Raw genomic sequence first — 20407 nt, forward strand, 5'->3', positions numbered from 1 at the left:
AATCAAGCATAATAACATTCACATTATAGGTTAAAGAAGATGTGGTGTATATATATACAATGGAATATTATGCAGCCATCAAAAGGAATGAGATCTTGCCTTTTGCAATGATGTGGATGGAACTGGAGGGTGTTATGCTGAGCGAAATAAGTCAATCAGAGAAAGACATGTATCATATGACCTCACTGATACAAGGAATTCTTAATCTCAGGAAACAAACTGAGGGTTGCTGGAGTGGGGGGTGGGGTGGGAGGGATGGGGTGGCTGGCTGATAGACACTGGGGAGGGTATGTGCTATGGTGAGTGCTGTGAATTGTGCAAGACTGTTGAATCACAGATCTGTACCTCTGAAACAAATAATGCAATATATGTTAAGAAAAAAAAAAGAAGAAGATAGCAGGAGGGGAAGAATGAAGTAGGGGAAATGGGAGGGGGAGACGAACCATGAAAGACAATGGACTCTGAAAAACAAACTGAGGGTTCTAGAGGGGAGGGGAGTGGGAGGATGGGTTAGCCTGGTGATGGGTATTGAGGAGGGCACGTTCTGCATGGAGCACTGGGTGTTATGCACAAACAATGAATCATGGAACACTACATCAAAAACTAATGATGTAATGTATGGTGATTAACATAACAATAAAAACATTTTTAAAAAAATTCACATTATAGGGATCCCAGAAGGAGAAGAGAGAGAAAACGGGGAAGCAAATTTATTTGAAGAAATAATAACTGAAAACTTTCCTAATCTAGGGAAGGAAACAGATATCCAGATTCAGGAGGCACAGAGATTCCCCAAAAAATCAACACAAAAAGGTCTACAACAAGACACATAGTAATCAAAATGGCAAAAAGTAGTACTAAAGAAAAATTTTTAAAGCAGCCAGAGAAAAGAAGACAGTTACATACAAGGGAAGGCCAATAAAGCTATCAGCAGATCTTTCACCACAAACTTTGCAGGCCAGAAAGGAGTGGATGATATATTCAAAGTGCCAAAAGGGACAAATCTGCAGCCAAAAATACTCTATCCAGCAAGGTTATCATTCACAATAGAAGGAGAGATAAAGAGTTTCTCAGACAAACAAAAACTAAAGGAGTTCATGACCACTAAACCAGCTCTACAAGAATTATTAAGGAGGACCCTTTGAGTGGATGAGGTGCCTGGGTGGCTCAGTTGGTTAAGCGTCTGCCTTCAGCTCAGATCATGATCCTGGGGTCCTTGGATCGAGCTCCACATTGGGCTCTCTGCTCAGCAAGGAGTCTGCTTCTCTTTCTCCCTCTGCTCCTCCCCACACACACTCATGTACTCTCTTTCTCTCTCTCTAATAAATAAAGAAATTCTTTTAAAAAGAGGATTCTGGGGCTCCTGGGTGGCTTAGTCGTTAAGTGTCTACCTTCGGCTCAGGTCATGATCCCAGGGTCCTGGGATCGAGTCCTGCATTGGGCTCCCTGCTCTGTGGGAAGCCTGCTTCTCCCTCTCCCACTCCCCCTGCTTGTGTTCCCTCTCTCACTGTGTCTCTCTCTACAAATAAATAAATAAAATCTTAAAAAAAAAGAAGATTCTGAGTAGAAAGGAAAGACCATACATGAGAGTATGAAAAGTAAAAAACACAAAAGCAGTAACTATTTCTGTAAAAATCAGTCAAGGGATTCATAAAATAAAACAATGTAAAATATGACACCATATACCTAAAATGTGGGGAGGAGAGGAGTAAAGAATGGATTCAAACTTAAGTGACCATCAACTTAATATATACTGCTATATGCAGAAGATGTTATATACAAACCCAACAGTAACTACAAATCAAAAACCAGGAATAGATATGCAAAGAATAAAGAGAAAGGAATCCAGGTATATCACTAAAGAAAGTAAAAAAAAAAAAAAAAAAAAGAAAGAAAGCAAGAGAAGAAAGGATCAGAAAAAAAACTACAAAAACAGCAGCAAAACAAATAACAGAATGGAAATAAATACATATCTATACATAAGTAATTTGAATGTAAATGGACTAGATGTTCCAATCAAAAGACCTAGGGTAACAGAATGGATTAAAAAGAAAAAAACAAAAAAAAACAAGACTAATCTCTGTGTTGCCTACGGGAGATTCATTTTAGATCTAAAGACATCTGCAGATTGAAAGTGAGAGGATGGAGAAACATCTATCATGCAAATGGATGTCAAAAGAAAACAAGAGTAGCAATACTTACGCTGGACAAAACAGACTTAAAACAAAGATTGTAACAAGGAACTAAGGGCACTGTATAATAATAATGTGGACAATCCAACAAGAAGATATAACAATTGTAAATATTTATACACCCAACATGGGAGCACCCAAATATATAAAACCATTTATAATAAACATAAAGAAAACAATTAATAGTAATACAGTAATAATAATAGGGGACTTTAACACCATACATACACTGAAGGATAGATCATCCAAACAGAAAATCAGCTAGGAAACAGTGGCTTTGGGTGACACACTGGACCAGATAGATTTAACAGAAATATTCAGAACATTCCATCCTAAAACAGAATACACATTTTTTTCAAGTACACATGGAACATTCTCCAGAATAGATCACATATTAGCCCACAAAACAAATCTAAACAAAGTAGAAGATCGAAGTCTTATCATGCATTTTGTTTTTACCACAATGCTTTGAAACTAGAAATCAACCACAAGAAAAAATCTGGAAAGACGACAAATACACGGAGGTTAAATGAGATGCAACTACGTCAAAAACTAATGATGTAAAGTATGGTGATTAACATAACATAATAAAAAAATAAATAAAATAAAATCAATGAGAAAATGAAAAAAAAATGAGATGCAACTAAATGATGAATGGGTCAAAGAAGAAAACAAAGAAGAAATAAAAAATTACATGGAAACAAGTGAAAATGAAAACATAACAGTTCAAAATCCTTGAGATGCAGCAAAAGCAGTTCTAAGAGGAAAGTTTATAGCAATACAGGCCTACCTCAAGAAGCAAGAAAGAGGGCGCCTGGGTGGCTCAGTTGGTTAAGCGACTGCCTTCGGCTCAGGTCATGATCCTGGAGTCCCGGGATCGAGTCCCACATCAGGCTCCCTGCTCAGCAGGGAGTCTGCTTCTCCCTCTGACCCTCCTCCCTCTCATGCTCTCTGTCTCTCATTGTCTCTCTCGCAAATAAATAAAAAAAAAAAAAAAAAGAAGCAAGAAAGATTTCAAGTAAACAACCTTACTTTACACCTAAAGGAGCTAGAAAAAGAACAACAAACAAAACCCAAAACAAACAGAAGGAAGGAAATATAAAAAACTAGAATAGAAATAAATAATATAGAAACTAAAAAAGCAATAGAACAGATCAATGAAACCTGGAGCTGGTTCTTTGAAAAAAATTAATAAAATTAATAAATTTCTAGCCAGACTTATCAAAAAGAAAAGAGAAAGGACCCAAATAAATAAAATCACAAATGAGAGAGGAGAAATAACAACCAACACCACAGAAATACAATCTAAGAGAATATTATGAAAAACTATATGTTAACACATTGGATAACCCGGAAGAAATTGATAAATTTCTAGAAACATATAAATTACTGAAACTGAAACAGGAAAAAATAAAACACTTGAACAGACTGATAACCAGTAAAGAAATTGTATCAGTAATCAAAAAATTCCCAACAAATCAAAGTCCAGGACCAGATGGCTTTACAGGTAAATGCTACCAAACATTTAAAGAAAAGTTAACACCTATTCTTCTTAAACTATTCCAAAATATAGAAAAGGAAGGAAAATTTCCAAATTTATTCTATGAGGCCAGCATTACCCTGATACCAAAACCAGATAAAGACTCCATTAAAAAAGAGAACTATAGGCTAATAACCTGATTAACATAGATGTAAAATTTCTCAATAAAAAACTAGCAACCTGAATCCAACAATACATTTAAAAAATTATTCACCATAATCATGTGGGATTTATTCCTGGGATGCAAAGGTGGCTCAATATTTGCAAATCAATCAAAATGATACATCATATCAATAAGAGAAAAGATCAATAATAAAAGGGTCTGTTTCCATATGATCATTTCAATAGATGCAGAAAAAGCATTTGACAAAGTACAGCATCCATTCATGATAAAAACCTTCAAATAAAGTAGGTTTAGAGGGAACATACCTCAAAATAATAAAAGCCATATATGAAAAACCCACAGCTAACATCATCCTTAAAGGGGGAAAAACTGAGACCATTTCCCCTAAGGTCAGGAACAAGACAAGGATGCCCACTCTTACCACTTTTATTCAAATAGTACTGGAAGTTTTAGCACTGCAATTAGACAACAAAAAGAAATAAAAGGCACTTAAATTTGTTAGGAAGTAGTAAAATTTTCACTATTTACAGATGATATGATACTCTATCTAGAAAACCCAAAAGACTACTAGAACTGATAAACAAATTCAATAAAGTTGCAGGATACAAGATCAATGTACAGAAATCTGTTGCATTTCTATACAGTAATAATGAAGCAGCAGAAAGAGAAATTAAAAAAACAGTCTCATTTACAATTGCACCAAAATAATAAAATATCTAGGGATAAACTTAACCAAAGGGGTAAAAGACCTGTACTCTGAAAACTATAAAACATTGATGAAAGAAATTCAAGATTACACAAAGAAATGGAAAGACATTCCATGTTCATGGATTTGAGGTATAAATATTGTTAAAATGTCCATACTACCCAAAGCTATCTACAGATTTAATGCAATCCATACCAAAATACCAAAAGCATTTTTCACAGAACTAGAACAAACAATCCTAAAATTTTTTGGAACTATAAAAGACCCTGAGTAGCCAAAGCAATCTTGAAAATGAAAAACAAAATTGGAGATACCATAATTGCAGACTTCAAGTTATATTAGAAAGTGGTAGTAATCAAAACCATATGGTACTGGCATAATAATAGACACATAGATCAGTGGAACAGAATAGAAAGCCCTAGAAAGCCCATAAATAAACCCACAATTGTATGGTCAATTAATCTTCAACAAAGGAGACAAGAATATGCAATAGGAAAAAGTCTCTTCAACAAATGGTGCTGGGAGAACTGGAGAGCTCCATGCAAAAGAATGAAACTGAACCACTTTCTTACACCACACACAGAAATAAACTCAGAATGGATTAAAGCCCTAAATGTGAGATGTGAAACATAACAATCCTAGAGGAGAACACGGACAATAATGACTCTGACATCAGTAGTGGCAATATTTTTCTAGATATGTCTCCTCGCAAGGGAAATAAAAGCAAAAATAAACTATTAGGACTACATCAAAACAAAAAGCTTCTGCAGAGTGAAAGAAACAATCAATAAAACTAAAAGATAACCTACTGAATGGGAAAAGATATTTGCAAATGATACATATGGTAAAGGGTCTGTTTCCAAAATATATAAGGAACTTATACAAATCAACACCCAAAAAACAACTAATCTATCTTAAATATTGGCCAAAGATATGAACAGACACTTCTCCAAGGAAGACATCCAGATGCCAAACAGACACATGAAAAGATGCTCAATATCACTCATCACCAAGGAAATGCAAATCAAAACTACACTGACATACTACCTCACACCTGTCAGAATTGCTAAAATGAAAAACACAAGAAACAACTGTTGGTGAGGATGTGGAGAAAAAGGAACACTCTTACACTGTTGGTGGGAATGCAAACTGGTGCAGCCACTGCGGAAAACAGTATGGAGGTTCATCAAAAATGCAAAAAATAAAACTACCCTACAATCCAGTAATTGCACTACTGGGTATTTACCCCAAAAATGCAAAAACACTAACTCAGATGAATATATGCATCCCTATATCTATTGCAGCATTATTTACAAAAGCCATTTTATGGAAGCAGAGCAAGTGTCCATGGATAGGTGAATTGATAAAGAAGAAGTGGTGTATATACATATATATGTACAATGGAATATTAGTCAGCCATAAATAAGAATGAAATCTTGTCATTTGAAATGACATGAATGGAACTAGACAGTATTATAGTGAATGGAATAAATCAGTCAGAGAAAGACAAATACCATGTGATTTCACTCATATGTGGAATTTAAGAAACAAATGAGCAAAAGAAAAAAAGGAGAGAGGGAGAGACAAATCAAGAAATAGACTCTTACAGAGAACAAACTGATAGTTATCAGAGGGGAGATGGGTTGGGGGGATGGGTGAAATAGGTGATGAGGAGTAAGGAGGGCACTTGTTACGACGAGCACTGGGTGATGTATGGAATTGTTGAATCACAATATCGTACACCTGAAACTAATATAACACTGTATGTTAATTATACTGGAATTTAAAAAAACACACACACAAAGTGGTATCACCTCACACCTGTCACAATGGCTAAAATAAAAAATACAAGAAACAAGTGTTGGTGAGGATGTAGAGAAAAAGGAACACTCATGCACTGTTGGTGGGAATGCAAACTGGTGCAGCCACTGTGGAAAACAGTATGGAGGTTCCTCAAAAAGTTAAAAAACAGAACTACCCTACAATTCAGTAATTGCACTATTGGGTATTTACCAAAAAAAACACAAAAACGTTAATTCCAAAGGATACATGCACCCCCATGTTTCTTGCAGCATTATTTACAATAGCCAAATTATGGAATCAGCCCAAGTGTCTATCAAGTAACTAATGAATCATTGAACAATATATCAAAAACTAATGATGTTCTATATGTTGGCTCATGGAATTTAAAAAATAGATGAATGCATGAAGAAGATGTGGTATATATAAACAAAATGATTAGCTTTTAACATATCTCCTTAAGTAGTTTTTACTTGTTTTGCTGTAGAACGAGTGAACAAATATGTGTCTGATTATTTAACATTTAACATTATTTTAAATATTTAACATTATTTAACATTATTTTAAACTGTAGAGATATATTTCATCAAGTTTATACTGACAAAACCAAGAATGTGAATTAAAAGATGAAAGTAATGGTCATGTACAAATGAATACTTCAACCTTAGCAAGGAATGGACAGCTCTCTTCCTATTCTACATTTTGAGATACCCCTGCTCTGTCCATTTCTCTGGCCCACTTCCCCTGTGCCCCTCCTTAGCATTCCCACTATAGTCTGTACCCATTTATATTTCAGAGTCTACAGTTTGTTTGTTTTTATTTGTCTGCTTCTAACATAAGGTTATGAAATCCATGATTATGACAAACAATGTTTCATTGGTCTTTGAATATCCAGGGCAAAGAACACTTATGTCAATATGGTGGACAGAACTATCTGCTATCATAATAAATTAATATTTTATAGATAACACAGATAGGAAAAAATGCACACTTATAATAGGGACTTGATATAGTGGATGCTATTTTTGTAGGTATAATTTCTATGACTTTTGAGATTAGCTTTCAAGCAAACTTTTTGGGTACTGTGAGGCTTTCTGGGATAATCTCATTAACAAAAAAATTTTAGCAGCCCCACCAGCTATCTAGCAAAATTCTCATTATAAAGCCTGACTTAGCACAGTGTTTTTAACAGCACCTCAGTCATGCATGTGATATAACTTTAAGATTTACAAGATATGCTCAAAATTCACATTAGTATTTCTTAATGTTTTCATCTATATTGTATCATCTTTTACTCAAACTCAATTTAAAGGAAATTTTATATCAGTACTGAAAATACAAAACATGCATTACATGCTATGGTAAATATTTTTAAAAATTAATTCCACGACTGACAGGGGCCAAACCATGGTGGAGAAGGCTCAAAAGAGTGTAAAGATTGCTCCTGAAGAAGTTGTGTACGTAGAAAGTGAAATCTGGGGTGATGTAACTGTAAGATCTAGGACAGCGATCCACTCTAAAGCACAAATTATTGCAGAAGCCAAGCCAATAGTGACTGGTGAAGGTAACCTAATAGAAGAACAGGTGCTTATCATAAATGCTCACCCTGATAATATCACCCCTAATGCTAAAGATCCATAACTGAAACCTATGATCATTGGCACCAATAATGTGTTTGAAATTGGCTATTATTCCCAAGCCATGAAAATGGGAGATAATAATGTTATTGTATCAAAAGCATATGTGGACAGAAATGTAATATTGACAAGTGGTTGCATCATTGCAGTTTGTTGCAACCTGAATATGTTTGAGGTCATCCCTGAGAATAGAGTGATCAATGGTGCAGACTGCCTTTGTGGTGTGCAGACTGAGCAATCACAGCCCCAGATACTACAGCTGGATTTCCTGATAAAAATCTTGCCAAACTACCACCACCTAAAGAAGACTATGAAAGGGAGCTCAACTCCAGTAATGTGTGAAGACAACAGTGAGATACCTCCTAAGGACTTGGTAATAAGATACCCCCCGAGAGTAAAACTAATTAAATCAACATGTGGTGAGGAAGTATCAGTTTATCAAGACTTGCAGTGGTTCGGGAAGAACATACCTTGAGACTCACCACTTTGGGCACTAATTGCAAGCTTAACTGAACCATCCTTTGATTTGCTAATATGGCCTCCACACTAAAATTCAGGGAAAGAAGGAACTCTGGATGAGAGCACCAGAATTCCATTCTGCACACAGTACATTTAGAGAAGCTTTCTGATTTATACATTAGTCTTATATGAATTTACTTTGTACAGCTCAGCCCCCAAGTCTGTCAATTTAGTCTATGAATTCTAAATATTCTGATAAAATAGTTTCTGACCCTTTAGGACAAAGAACAAATCAAACCTAGACTGTATTGTGCAAACTTCACTCTGTGGGGCTTCTCCATAGACAGGCTACCAGCCTTCTCTTATTAACAATCTCTATCTTACTGAGACTCAACTCAAACTTCATCACAGACATTCTAGGGAGTTATGCTAAGTGGTAGGACAAACCCTGACATGCTTGTGACATAAAAAGTAGCAACTGGCAGGAAGAAGAAAGAAACCATTTTATCATAGTGTTTTACTGCAATGTGGTGATAGCTCTTGGGTCAAGATGATAGATTTTCACCAGTTGAATAGTATCAAGTTTAGAGAAGTTACTTTACACTGCTCTCTTATTCATCAGTGAACACACACTATAGTAATTATCTATGCTGCATAGAAAATTGCAACCAAAATGTAGCAACTTAATACAGTGAACATTTATTATCTTACACAGTTTTGGAAGGTCAAATCTAGGAATGATGTAGCTGGTGGTTCTGGCTCAGTGTGTCTCATGAAGTTCCTCTCAAGAAGTCAGTCAGACCTGCCTGCAGTCATCTGAAGACTTGACCGGGGCTGGATAGTCCACTGGCAGGAGGCCTCGGTTCCATACCACGTGAGCCTCTCCACTGGACTGTTGGGTATCCTCATGACATGGCAGCTGGTTTCCCTCAGCTTCCTTCAGATCCAAGAGAGGAAGGACCTTGTCTCTAAAGTTGCACAAGATCACTTCCACTTCATTTTATTTCTTAGAAGCAAGTCACTAAGTCCATCTCACACTCAAAGGGGAGGGGATTAAGCTCTACCTTTTAAATGGAGGAGCATCCAAGAATTCATGTTCATATTCTAAAACCACCAGCACATACACAAACATCCATTTATACCGAGATTTCTCACTAGTACACTGTCCACATCTCTCAAGGGTCTCCATATTGGGGAAGCTGGGTTCGGGAAGGACTTCTCTTTATTAACGGGAATGGCACATGACATCATCAGAGGTCTTATAACCTATAAACACTATCTTCTTAGAAATTTAGACTACTTGTCCCTAAATATATCACATATTTCATTAAGCACAAGTTTAACTTCTCTCGGCTGAGTAGAAATTATTATAAATAAAAATTCTGAAGGATAAAAAATTTAATTCAATGAAATAAAAAACTATAGAAGTTTAAAAATTAAGAATGAAATATAAATGACAAACTTAATTGATTTCCCTTTTACTAAACACTCTGGAAATGCATTGTTATTTAATCTTCAAAACTGTCATTTAATTTATTTTTTTTTCAAACATTTATTTATTTACTTTAGAGAGAGAGAGAGTGCGGGGGGGGAGGGGCAAAGGGTGAGGGACTGAGAATCTTAAGCAGACACTGTGCTGAGTGTAGAGCCAGAGGTGGGGCTCCATCTCAGGACCCTGAGATCATGGCCTGAGCCAAAACCAAGAATCAAACGCTTAACCGACTGTGCCACCTAGCTGCCCCCATTTTAAACTTTGTGTACCACTCAATTCATCTTGGTTGCTGCCCCTTGCCTGAGTGCCACTTTTAGAAAAAAGGAAAGAGAATATTTAGACAAAAGAACAAGCACTTTGAAATTAGACAGATTTGGGATTTAATCCTAATACTTGCCATCTACTGCTACCCAACATTGTAAACTATAAAAATCCCCACTACTCTTCATTATAGAGGAATAAATAAACATGTAAAGCAATTAGCACAGGGCCTAATAAATAGCAAACTCAAAACACCAGCTATAATTATTGTCATTGTTCAATAACAGAAAAGAACATTAATGTTTCTAGATTTGAGCTTTAGACATTTGCCACACATTTTCTCAGATGTTTACATCCCTCTTTTCTTGTCAAAAACACTTAGTCCCAGAGAAGTTACATGACTCATCTTCTTCTGGATCCTACTTTCTAATTTCCCATTTGAACCCCAGCCTATATTCCACTCAACTTCCAGCTATAACAAACTACTCCAAGTTCCCTGAACCCAGCAAGCTCTCTTTCACCTCCACATTCATTCTTCCTTCTGTACACACACATGCTGGATGATTCTCCATTTGTTAATCAAGCTTTGATTTCTCCACCATTTAAAAGTTTATGAGTCCTGTTCTTCATTGTATATCCCTCCACACTAGAACAAAATATTAACGGGAGCAGGGAATCTGACTGTTGTGCTCTCAGCTGTATCCCCAAAGCCTGAAAGACCTATAGTAAGTGATCCATAAATATTCATTGAAATAATTAACTGACCCTTGAACCTGCCTAGGATACACAGTCTGGTCCATACAGGGCTTCCACTTGAACTCTGGGAAACATGGAAACTGGGCAGACTTAGGGAAGGCCCATCATCCAAGGAGGCAATACAGCTAAGGCTTCAGGCTTCTAGAGTCACAACAGGATGGAATTCTACCTCTATCTCTTACAAATGTATGGCTTTGGGGATGCTTCTCTACTTTTGTCAGCCTTAATTTCCTCCTCTTATTAGTTATGCTAATTAGCTATTTGAAACTGATCAACACTTTCATTCATTCATTCATTCAGCACACACTTATTGAATGTCTCCTATACTGACCGGCACTGCTTTGGGTGTCAAGGGTAAGTCATAAACAAGTTACATCTGTCAGTTCACAGTCTAATGAACGAGCAGACAACTGTCTGTTTATAGCATAGTGGTGCTAGGGCCATGATAAGGAAAGTACTGGGTTCTAGTAGCAGGGGTTGTAGGAGTGGTTGATGTTCTTCACTTCATGTTGTTTGTCTCTAATATTGAAGTCTGTCAGTCAACAAGTCCTGAAGTCTGCTTCTGGAATCATTCTTCATGTTTCCATTCTTGCAGGCTCTGCAATGCTTGAGCTGGCCTTGACTTGACAAGACAAATATTGTAATCCTGAGGTTTTCCCCAGAGGTGGATCTTAGCGATATCCAGAAGTATTTGATAGTAAAAAAATAATGATAAAAATAGCTACCACTTGTTTTCAAATGTACTTATAGATTCTTATTTTATTCATTGGGTCATAATCCATTATTATTATTATTATTACTCATTATGATGCGCAAATTGTCCCATTTTAAAACATTACCTGTGTGCCAAGCACTACACTATATGCTTTCTTTACTGTTTAAACCTTGCCACATACCTATGACAAATATCCTATTTTTATGCCAATTTTACATATTAGGTAATGAGTTAAAGGAAATGTAGAGGACTGTCAAGTGTTAGTGCCAATAGGGAATGATGCTTAAAAGCGCAGACTCCATTCAAAATACCATCCTATACTATAAGAAACCAAGGCTCCTTGGGAAAATGCCTGATTCCAGGGCTGGAACAGCCAAAGTACAAAAAGAGTCTGGAACATCTTGCTGCACCAAAAAAGGTTTCAAAGAAAAATGTACACATACAAAAGGACAAGGGAACAGGAGTCAAGGGGCTTCCAGTGACCAAATCTGGGCAAATTCAAGCATCAAAATAAATCACGATGGTAATGGGTCATTACAAAGTGAATAAAATATATATTCATGAACCCATACTGAAACAAATGAAGACATGAATAATTAATAAATGAGGGTGAGAGAAAAGCTCTTCATTGCAGAAGAATCCTTACTAGTAAATGGGGGGAAATGATAAAGTTGGAAACATAATTTTTCAAACATCATGTGTTAACGGATTCAGTGAAGAATCATCAATGGATGATAGAATGGGATATTTCCATAGCCTCCAAGTATCTCCACACAAAATATTTAAGTGCACAGAGGGAAAATATTAACTTTACATTGGAATAATCTGATGAATACAGCTTTAACCAAGAGATCAAATTTAGTATCACCAATGATGGAATAAATGGATATCATGTGCTAACTGATAAAATGCAATGAGAAGGATATAGTACCAATTTGTGGTCTTCCTTGCAGAAATGCATAAACTGAATCTAATCATGAGAATAGAAAATCATGTAAACCCAAATTGAGGGACACTCTAGTAAATGGTTCATACATCTCAAAACTGTGATGGTTGTGTAAGACAATAAGTTTGAGAACTTGTCCCAGAGTGAAGAAAAAGAAGTGAAATAAGAACTAAATACAATGTGTGATACTAGACTGGAAAGAAGAATGGACAAACTATAAAATTTATAAAATTTTCTATAAATGACATTGGGTTTTTTTCAAAGTTTTATTTAAATTCTAGTTAGTTAACATATAGTGTAATATTGGTTTCAGGAGACAATTTAGTGATTCATCACTTACATATGACACCTAGTGCTCATCGTAACAAGTGCCCTCCTTAATACTCATCACTCATTTAGCCCATCCCACATCCATCTCTCTCCATCATTCCTCAGTTTGTTCTCTATTGTTAAGAGACTCATGGTTTACTTCCATCTTTTTTTTCCCTTCTTATATGTTCATCTGTTTCTTAAATTCCCCAATGTTTATAGCAGTATTATCAACAATAGCCAAACTATGGAATGAGCCCAAATGTCTACCAACTGATGAATGGATAAAGATGTGTTTATATATATATTTTATTCATGTTATATTTTATGATTTTTTATTCATGTTATGTATGTTTTATTCATATTATGTTTATTCACATTATATATATAACACCAATGTTATACATATAACATTCTAGTATATATATTATGGAATATTACTCAACCATCAAAAAGAATGAAATCTTGCCATTTGTCACGGTGTGGGTGGAGCTACAGTGTATTATGCTAAGCGAAATAAGTCAGAGAAAGATAAATACTATACAATTTCACTCATATAAATGACATTGTTGAGATAATTGGCCACATTTGAATAAGGTCTGTAATGAAATATATAATAATATGGTATCAATGTTACTTTATTGATTTTGATAATTGTAGTGTGTTTTTTTAAGATTTTATTTATTTATTTGCAAGACAGAGAGAGCACGAACAGAGGGGAGGAGCACAGGGAGAAGCAGACTCCCTGCTCAGCAGGGAGCCCTATACGGGACTCAATTCCAGGACCCTGGGATCATGACCTGAGCCGAAGTCAGACATTTAACCGACTGAGCCACCCAGGTGCCTGATAATTGTAGTGTGTTTATGCAAAAGGATGTCCTTGTTCTCATGAAGGTACTCTAAGGTATTTGGGGGTAGAAAGACTTATCTACAGCTTACTCTCAAATATTTTGGAAAAAATTTGTATGGATGTGTATCTGTATGTAGTGTGTGTAAGGGAAAGAAAAAGAAAGAGGGAAGGGAAAGAGAGAGTCAGAGAGAGAGGGACAGAAAATAAGAGAGACAAAATATGCAAAATATAAATAATTGAGGTATTTGGGTCAAGTATAAGGAGGAGTTTTCTGTCCTTGGGTATACCCTTGAGGGTGTAGATGGCATATAGAGCCACAAAATTGATTGGGTATACCCTTGAGGGTGTAGATGGCATATAGAGCCACAAAATTGATGTGATTACCAAGGGAATGAGTGTAGGCAGAGAAGAGAAAGGAAGCAAGGACTGAGTTCTGAGGAAGGTCAATGTCAAAAGGTCACAAGGAAAGGAGGAGAGCCAGCCAAGGAGATTGAGGAGGTCAGAGAACAACCAGGAAGGTATTGTCCTGGAACCCAGGTATGTATGTGTCAATTTGGTTTGTTTCTCTAGAGAACCCTGAAAAACACACCAGGAAAGAAAGTACTTCCAGGAGGAGTGAGTGATCAACTCTGTCCAAAATTATTGATAAGTCAAATGAGGAAAGGCCATTTGATTTAGAAATACTGATGACAATGTTATCTTGACCAGAACAGTTTTAGTTTAGTAGAAGGTGTATAAGCTTGATTGGTATGTGATTAAGACAGAATGGGAGAAGAACTGGAGACAGTGTGTGTAGAAAACTCTCTCTGGGAGGTTTGCTATCAAGGGGAGGATAAATCGTCTTGCAGGTGGTAGAAGGAGTGAGGTAAAAAGGTTTTTTGCTTGTTTTGTTTTGGGTTTTGTTTTTAAGATGAAAACAACAGGGGCGCCTGAGTGGTTCAGTCTGTTAAGCACCTGCCTTCAGCTCAGGTTGTGATCCCAGAATCCTGGGATAGAGCCCCTTGTCCGGCTCCCTGCTCGGGGGAGCCTGCTTCTCCCTCTACTCCTCGCTCCTGCTCTCTCTCTCTCTCTCAAATAAATATAATCTTTAAAAACAACGATGAAAACAAATAACACCAGTTTGTAGGCTGAAAGGAATATCTAGCAGAGGGAGGAAAAGTGATGATGATCTTACAAACGCCCTGAGATCATGGATTTGTTTTTTGGTTTAGCCAATCTAGGTGAGAATTCCGATACTTGCAACAAAAAGAATTTTCACTAACAGAGTGAGCAATGTCTAGGCATATCTACAAATTTGCTGTTTTATGCCTATTGAGCAGGTATAATTTATAAAAGTACTCTCATTCTGGCTCATATAATAAATTTTATGTACTAGGTTGGATGATAAATTATATAGGCACATGAATTAGTTAGGAACATCAGTTCTGAAGCTATAGATTCCAACCCTGGGCCTGTCACAAGCTGTCATGATGGAAAGATTACTTAATTTCTGTGTTCAAGTTCTTCACATAAAAACAGGGCTATTAATGACATATATGTCATGGTATTGTGCTGACCAAATGAGGTAAAGCACCTACAGAGCTTACAAAAGGACTTGCCAAATGTGGTAAATATTTCATAAATGTTAGGTATTGTTAAATTTGCATGCAACTTGATACAAATTTCCCCTTTACAGTAAAGAATGTAAACTGCTTGCGCATCTGTTTTCCCTATCATACATATAACATTAAAGGTAATTAGTTAACATGCGACTGAAAGTGAAATCATTCACAGATGCATTTTATAGTCAGGAAACATGGAAATAGAGTATTTAACTGAGATACAAAGGAAATTTAAAAATAAATGTTAATCGATGGACTGTGTCAAGAGGCTTGGTGTTATGTGTAAATTTATGTGTCAACTTGACTGAGCCAAAGGATGGCCAGATATTAGGTCAAACCTTATTCTGAGTGTGTCTGTGAAGATGTTTACAGATGAGACTAACATTTGCATAGGTAGACCGAGTAAAAAGACTGCCCTCTCTAATGTGGGTGCCCTGTATCCAATCAGTTGAAGGCTACATGGATCAAAAACACTGACTGCTTGAGGGAACCCCTCTTGCCTGACTGCTTGAGATGGGACATTGCTCTTGTCCTGCCTTTACACTCGAACTGAAAGATCCCAACTTCTTGAGACCTGATCTCAGCGGCTGTTGGACTGCAACTTATACCATCACCTCTCCTGGTTCTCAGGCCTTTCGGTTTGGACTGGAACTACACCAGAGCTCTCCTGGCTCTCCACCTTGCTGGCATAGATGTTGGTCTTCCTAGACCCCATAATCATCTGAGCCAATTCATTATAATAAATCTCTCTCTCTGTCTAAATATATATATATATATATATATATATATATATATATATATATCAAGGTTTTATATATATAAATATATAACTCTACGTGTATAAAACAATGTTTTATATATATATGTATAAAACAATGTTTTATATATATATGTATAAAACAATGTTTTATATATATATGTATAAAACAATGTTTTATATATATATGTCTAAAACAATGAGGACATTTCCTGGTATATATAACTATAAATATATATATATATCTACATATCTACCCATGCACAAAACAATATTATATATTTTATATATAAACAATGTATATTATATAATATATATTATATAAACACAAATATTATACTTATTTCTTATATTATATATAAATATATAAATATTATTATCTAAAATAAATACATTTTAATATATTTTATATATAAACAATATATATATAACAAGTTTATATATTTCTTATATATATATAAAACAATGGGGACATTTCCTGGTAAGATGTGTGTCATACTTAGTGTGAAGGAGTTGCAAGCTGGAGCTGCCCATTCAGTCCCTGCCCTTTAGATAAAGCAGAACATTCAGTTCCAAGGATAACTTACAGGGCAACAACAGAAATGCACAGTCAGGGGAATTGCAGATAAGGGCTCTGAGTTAAATTGAAATAAATTATTATGAAAAAGGGTCTGGGGGAAGCTGGGTAGCTCAGTTGGTTAAGCAGTTTACTCTTGGTTTTGGCCCAGGTCATGATCTCAGGGTCCGGGGATCGAGCCCCACGACAAGCGCCACAATCAGTGGGGAGTCTGCTTTAGGATTCTCTCTCCCCCTCTGGCCCTCCCTTCTCTCTCTCTCTAAAATAAATAAATCTTTAAAAAAGAAAAATGGTCTGATGTCAAAGAGATTCTTTTGAGTCTTCAGAGTCAGACAGACTGGTTCCAACATTCCGGGATCCTAGCTGAGTTCCAGAATTCTAGTTTATTAAGTGTGTGTGTGTGTGTGTGTGTGTGTGTGTGTGTGTGTCTGTAAAACACTTCCTTGATGAGCAATCTTGACAAGTCTTTACAGACCACTGGGGTTAAGATCTGCTGGTATGATTTTCTGTCCTGAGAGCTAAATATATATATATATATATATATATATTGCCTATTGATTCTGTTCATCTGGAAAACTCTGACTAATACACTTGGGAAGGCATAAGCACTTGTTGAAATACAACCACATGATGACATGATATAACTCAGTAAAGAGTGGGCGTTATGTTCACAGGATTCAAACAATCAGGGCACAAAAGAAGGTTTTCATAAATAATTAAGTGATGGTTATTAAAGGTTGTGGTTGGTAGAATTCTAAAACTGATCTCCCAAGATTTCCCACCATAATCTCAGATACCATGAATAAGATGAATTATCTTGTGCATATTTGTGTTCAGTTACATGGCTAAAGGGATTTTATAGGTGTAAGGAAGGTTACTAAACAACTGACCTTAAATAGAGAGATTATCCAAAAGAGCCTAATCACAGGAGCTCTTTAGAGGCAGACAGTTTTCTCTGGCCAGCAGCAGAAGGGGAAGCAAGAGAGATGTGAAGCACAAGAAGGGTTTGACACACCACTGCTTGCTTGAAGATGGAGAACCACACAAGGAGAAGTACAGGCAGCCTCTAGAATCTGAGAGCAGCCCTGACAACATCCTGCACCATGGGTGCTAAATTCCTCCAACCACCTGGATGAGCTGGGAAATAGCTTCCCCTCCAGAGCCTCCTGGTACGATTCCAGCCTGACTCCTTGATTTCAGCCCTTTGAGACCCTAAGCAGAGAACTCACTAGATCCGTGCCACACATCTGACTCACAGAAACTGAAATAATAAATATGGGTTGATTTAAGATGCTAAATTTGTGGCAATTTGTTGTGCAACAATAGAAAACTGATATCAGGGATTTATGCTATTAGCATATTGAATCTGTTGTGGTTAAGGTAACTCTCTGTATTATCCAAGTTACTGGAGAGAAGGGGACATAATTTCTGCCCCAGCCAGAACCACATGTAGCTCTAAGGTGCAAATTAAAATAAGCACAGCCAAAGTCACAATGCAGAGAATTCTAATTCTCATGTAGTGAAGATTAATTGCAATACAGAGGCAAGAACGGACAGCTTGAATTGTGACAGTAACCATGAGGACATTTCTCGATAAGATGCGTGCCATACTTAGTGTGAAGGAGCTGCAAGCAGGAGCTGCCCATTCAGTCCCTGCCCTTTAGATAAAGCAGAACATTCAGTTCCAAGGATATCTTACAGGGCAACAACAGAAATGCACAGTCAGGGGAATTGCAGATAAGGGCTCTGAGTTAAATTGAAAAAAATTATTATGAAAAAGGGCCTGGGGACACCTGGGTGGCTCAGCTGGTTAAGCAGTTGACTCTTGGTTTTGGCTCAGGTCATGATCTCAAGGTCCTGTGATTGAAAACCCACAACGGGCACCACGATCAGTGGGGAGCCTGCTTTAGGATTCTCTCTCTCCCTCTGCCCCTGCCCTCTCTCTCTCTTTCTAAAATCAATAAATCTTTAAAAAAGAAAAAGGGTCAGGTGTCATAGACATTCTTTGAGGCTTTAGAGTCAGACAGACTGGCTCCAACACTCTATAATCCTAGCTGAATTCCAGAATTCTAATTTATTAAATGTGTGTGTGTGTGTGTGTGTGTGTGTGTGCGTGTAAAACACTTCCTTGATGAGCAATCTTGACAAATCTTTACAGACCACTGGGGTTAAGATCTGCCTCTATGATTTTCGGTACTAAGACAGCTGGATCAGCTTGAATGATCCCCCTAATCCCAGAGCCTACTAAAGTGTGTGGTACATACGGATTTTCTGACTTTCATCCCATTGCCTATGTTCAATAGCTTCCAGGACCAGTGTATTGCTGACCTCCTGCCTCCTATTCCGTGTTGGCCTTTCTAATAATCTTTCAGTTTCTGAAATGTCCTCTCGGTGGGAGAAGTTTTGAAATTCCCCTAGGCTTTACAAATACAAAGTGATGAATATACAGAAATCACACCTGTAAAGAAATTGAACTGGAGAAATTAATTAATAAATAGAAGACTGGTCATGTGATTACTGTTTTGGTGAAAATTATAAATTTCAGGGACGTGGGATCACGTCTGTGAGTGCCCAAAGTCTAGAATTTTCAGGTACAGGCATACACGTTCATAGTCACGAGGACTCAGTTCCCCTGATCTGACTCCTGTTCCTATTGCCTCTGTTCTTCCTCAGTCCAATTCTTTGTCTCCTCTTCCCCTTTCCCCCTCCTGCACTGCAAATGTATCCTGTGGACACTTCTAATTCACAAATTATATTCCGTTTTTGCTTGTTTTCCTGTGAGGCACTTAGGTGCCGGGACCATGATTTGTTCCTTGCACATCCGCTATGAAGCAGACTACGGGACACACGGGAGGCATTGCTGAAGGTTTGCTGACGTCATCTACTTCATAAAGAAACACTGACAGCAAGAACACCCACTTCCAATGTGCAGGTCGCACAGATGTTTCCTACATCACTACCATATTTGTGGCTTTTGAGGATCAGGTGCCATGTAAGCCCTTCTAGAAGCTAGGACGTGTTGGAGGAATAGAAATCTGGTCCATTTGTCCATGTGCCTCTACATAGCACAGAGCATACTTTTCAGCACACAATATGGCTTACAGCAACAATTCCTAGGACTTAGTCACGTATATGCATTTCCATATCCACCACCCTGACTACAGTGTTATAAACTTGGTATTTCATGGAAAGGAAAAGCATTATTAGCGAGAGCAAAACTCTAAAAGTAAATAGAGTGATAACAAAGCAATGGTAGAGAATATTTTAATTTACGTTGGGTGACTTTCAAAAACACAGGTATTTTTAAAAAGATTTTATTTATTTATTTGAGAGAGAAAGAGAGAGAGTGCGAGCACACAGGGGGAGAGAGAGAGGGAGAAGCAGACCCCGCTGAGCAGGGAACCTGATGTGGGGCTTGATCCCAGGACTCCGGGATCACGACCTGAGCCGAAGGCAGACGCTTAACCTACTGAACCACCCAGGCGCCCCTCATTCTTTTTTTAATGTCACTATACGCTGGCCAATGCGGGCAATGGATTGTGACAGCAGTCCTAAATCTCAGCTCTGCCACTTTCTAGCCATGGGTCAGGGCCAACGTATCTATCCTTCTGGGCCTGAATGTCCTCATCTGTGAAATTGGATTAATGGTACTTATGTCATAGGAATTTTATGAAAGTGATCAGCA

The 20407-nt window shown here is 37.1% G+C and overlaps 1 protein-coding gene and 1 pseudogene across 1 annotated transcript in view; one reads left to right on the forward strand and one right to left on the reverse strand.

Annotated features, from left to right (window-relative positions):
* The window catches only part of LOC118548679 (centromere protein V-like protein 3), a 241896-nt gene that overhangs the window by 150418 nt on the left and 71071 nt on the right, over positions 1–20407 (reverse strand). The window lies entirely within an intron of this gene.
* On the forward strand, positions 7770–8474 carry LOC118548681 (dynactin subunit 6 pseudogene; annotated as a pseudogene).

The sequence above is a fragment of the Halichoerus grypus genome, chromosome X, assembly GCF_964656455.1.
Source record: "Halichoerus grypus chromosome X, mHalGry1.hap1.1, whole genome shotgun sequence".
NCBI classification, from domain to species: Eukaryota; Metazoa; Chordata; class Mammalia; order Carnivora; family Phocidae; genus Halichoerus; species Halichoerus grypus.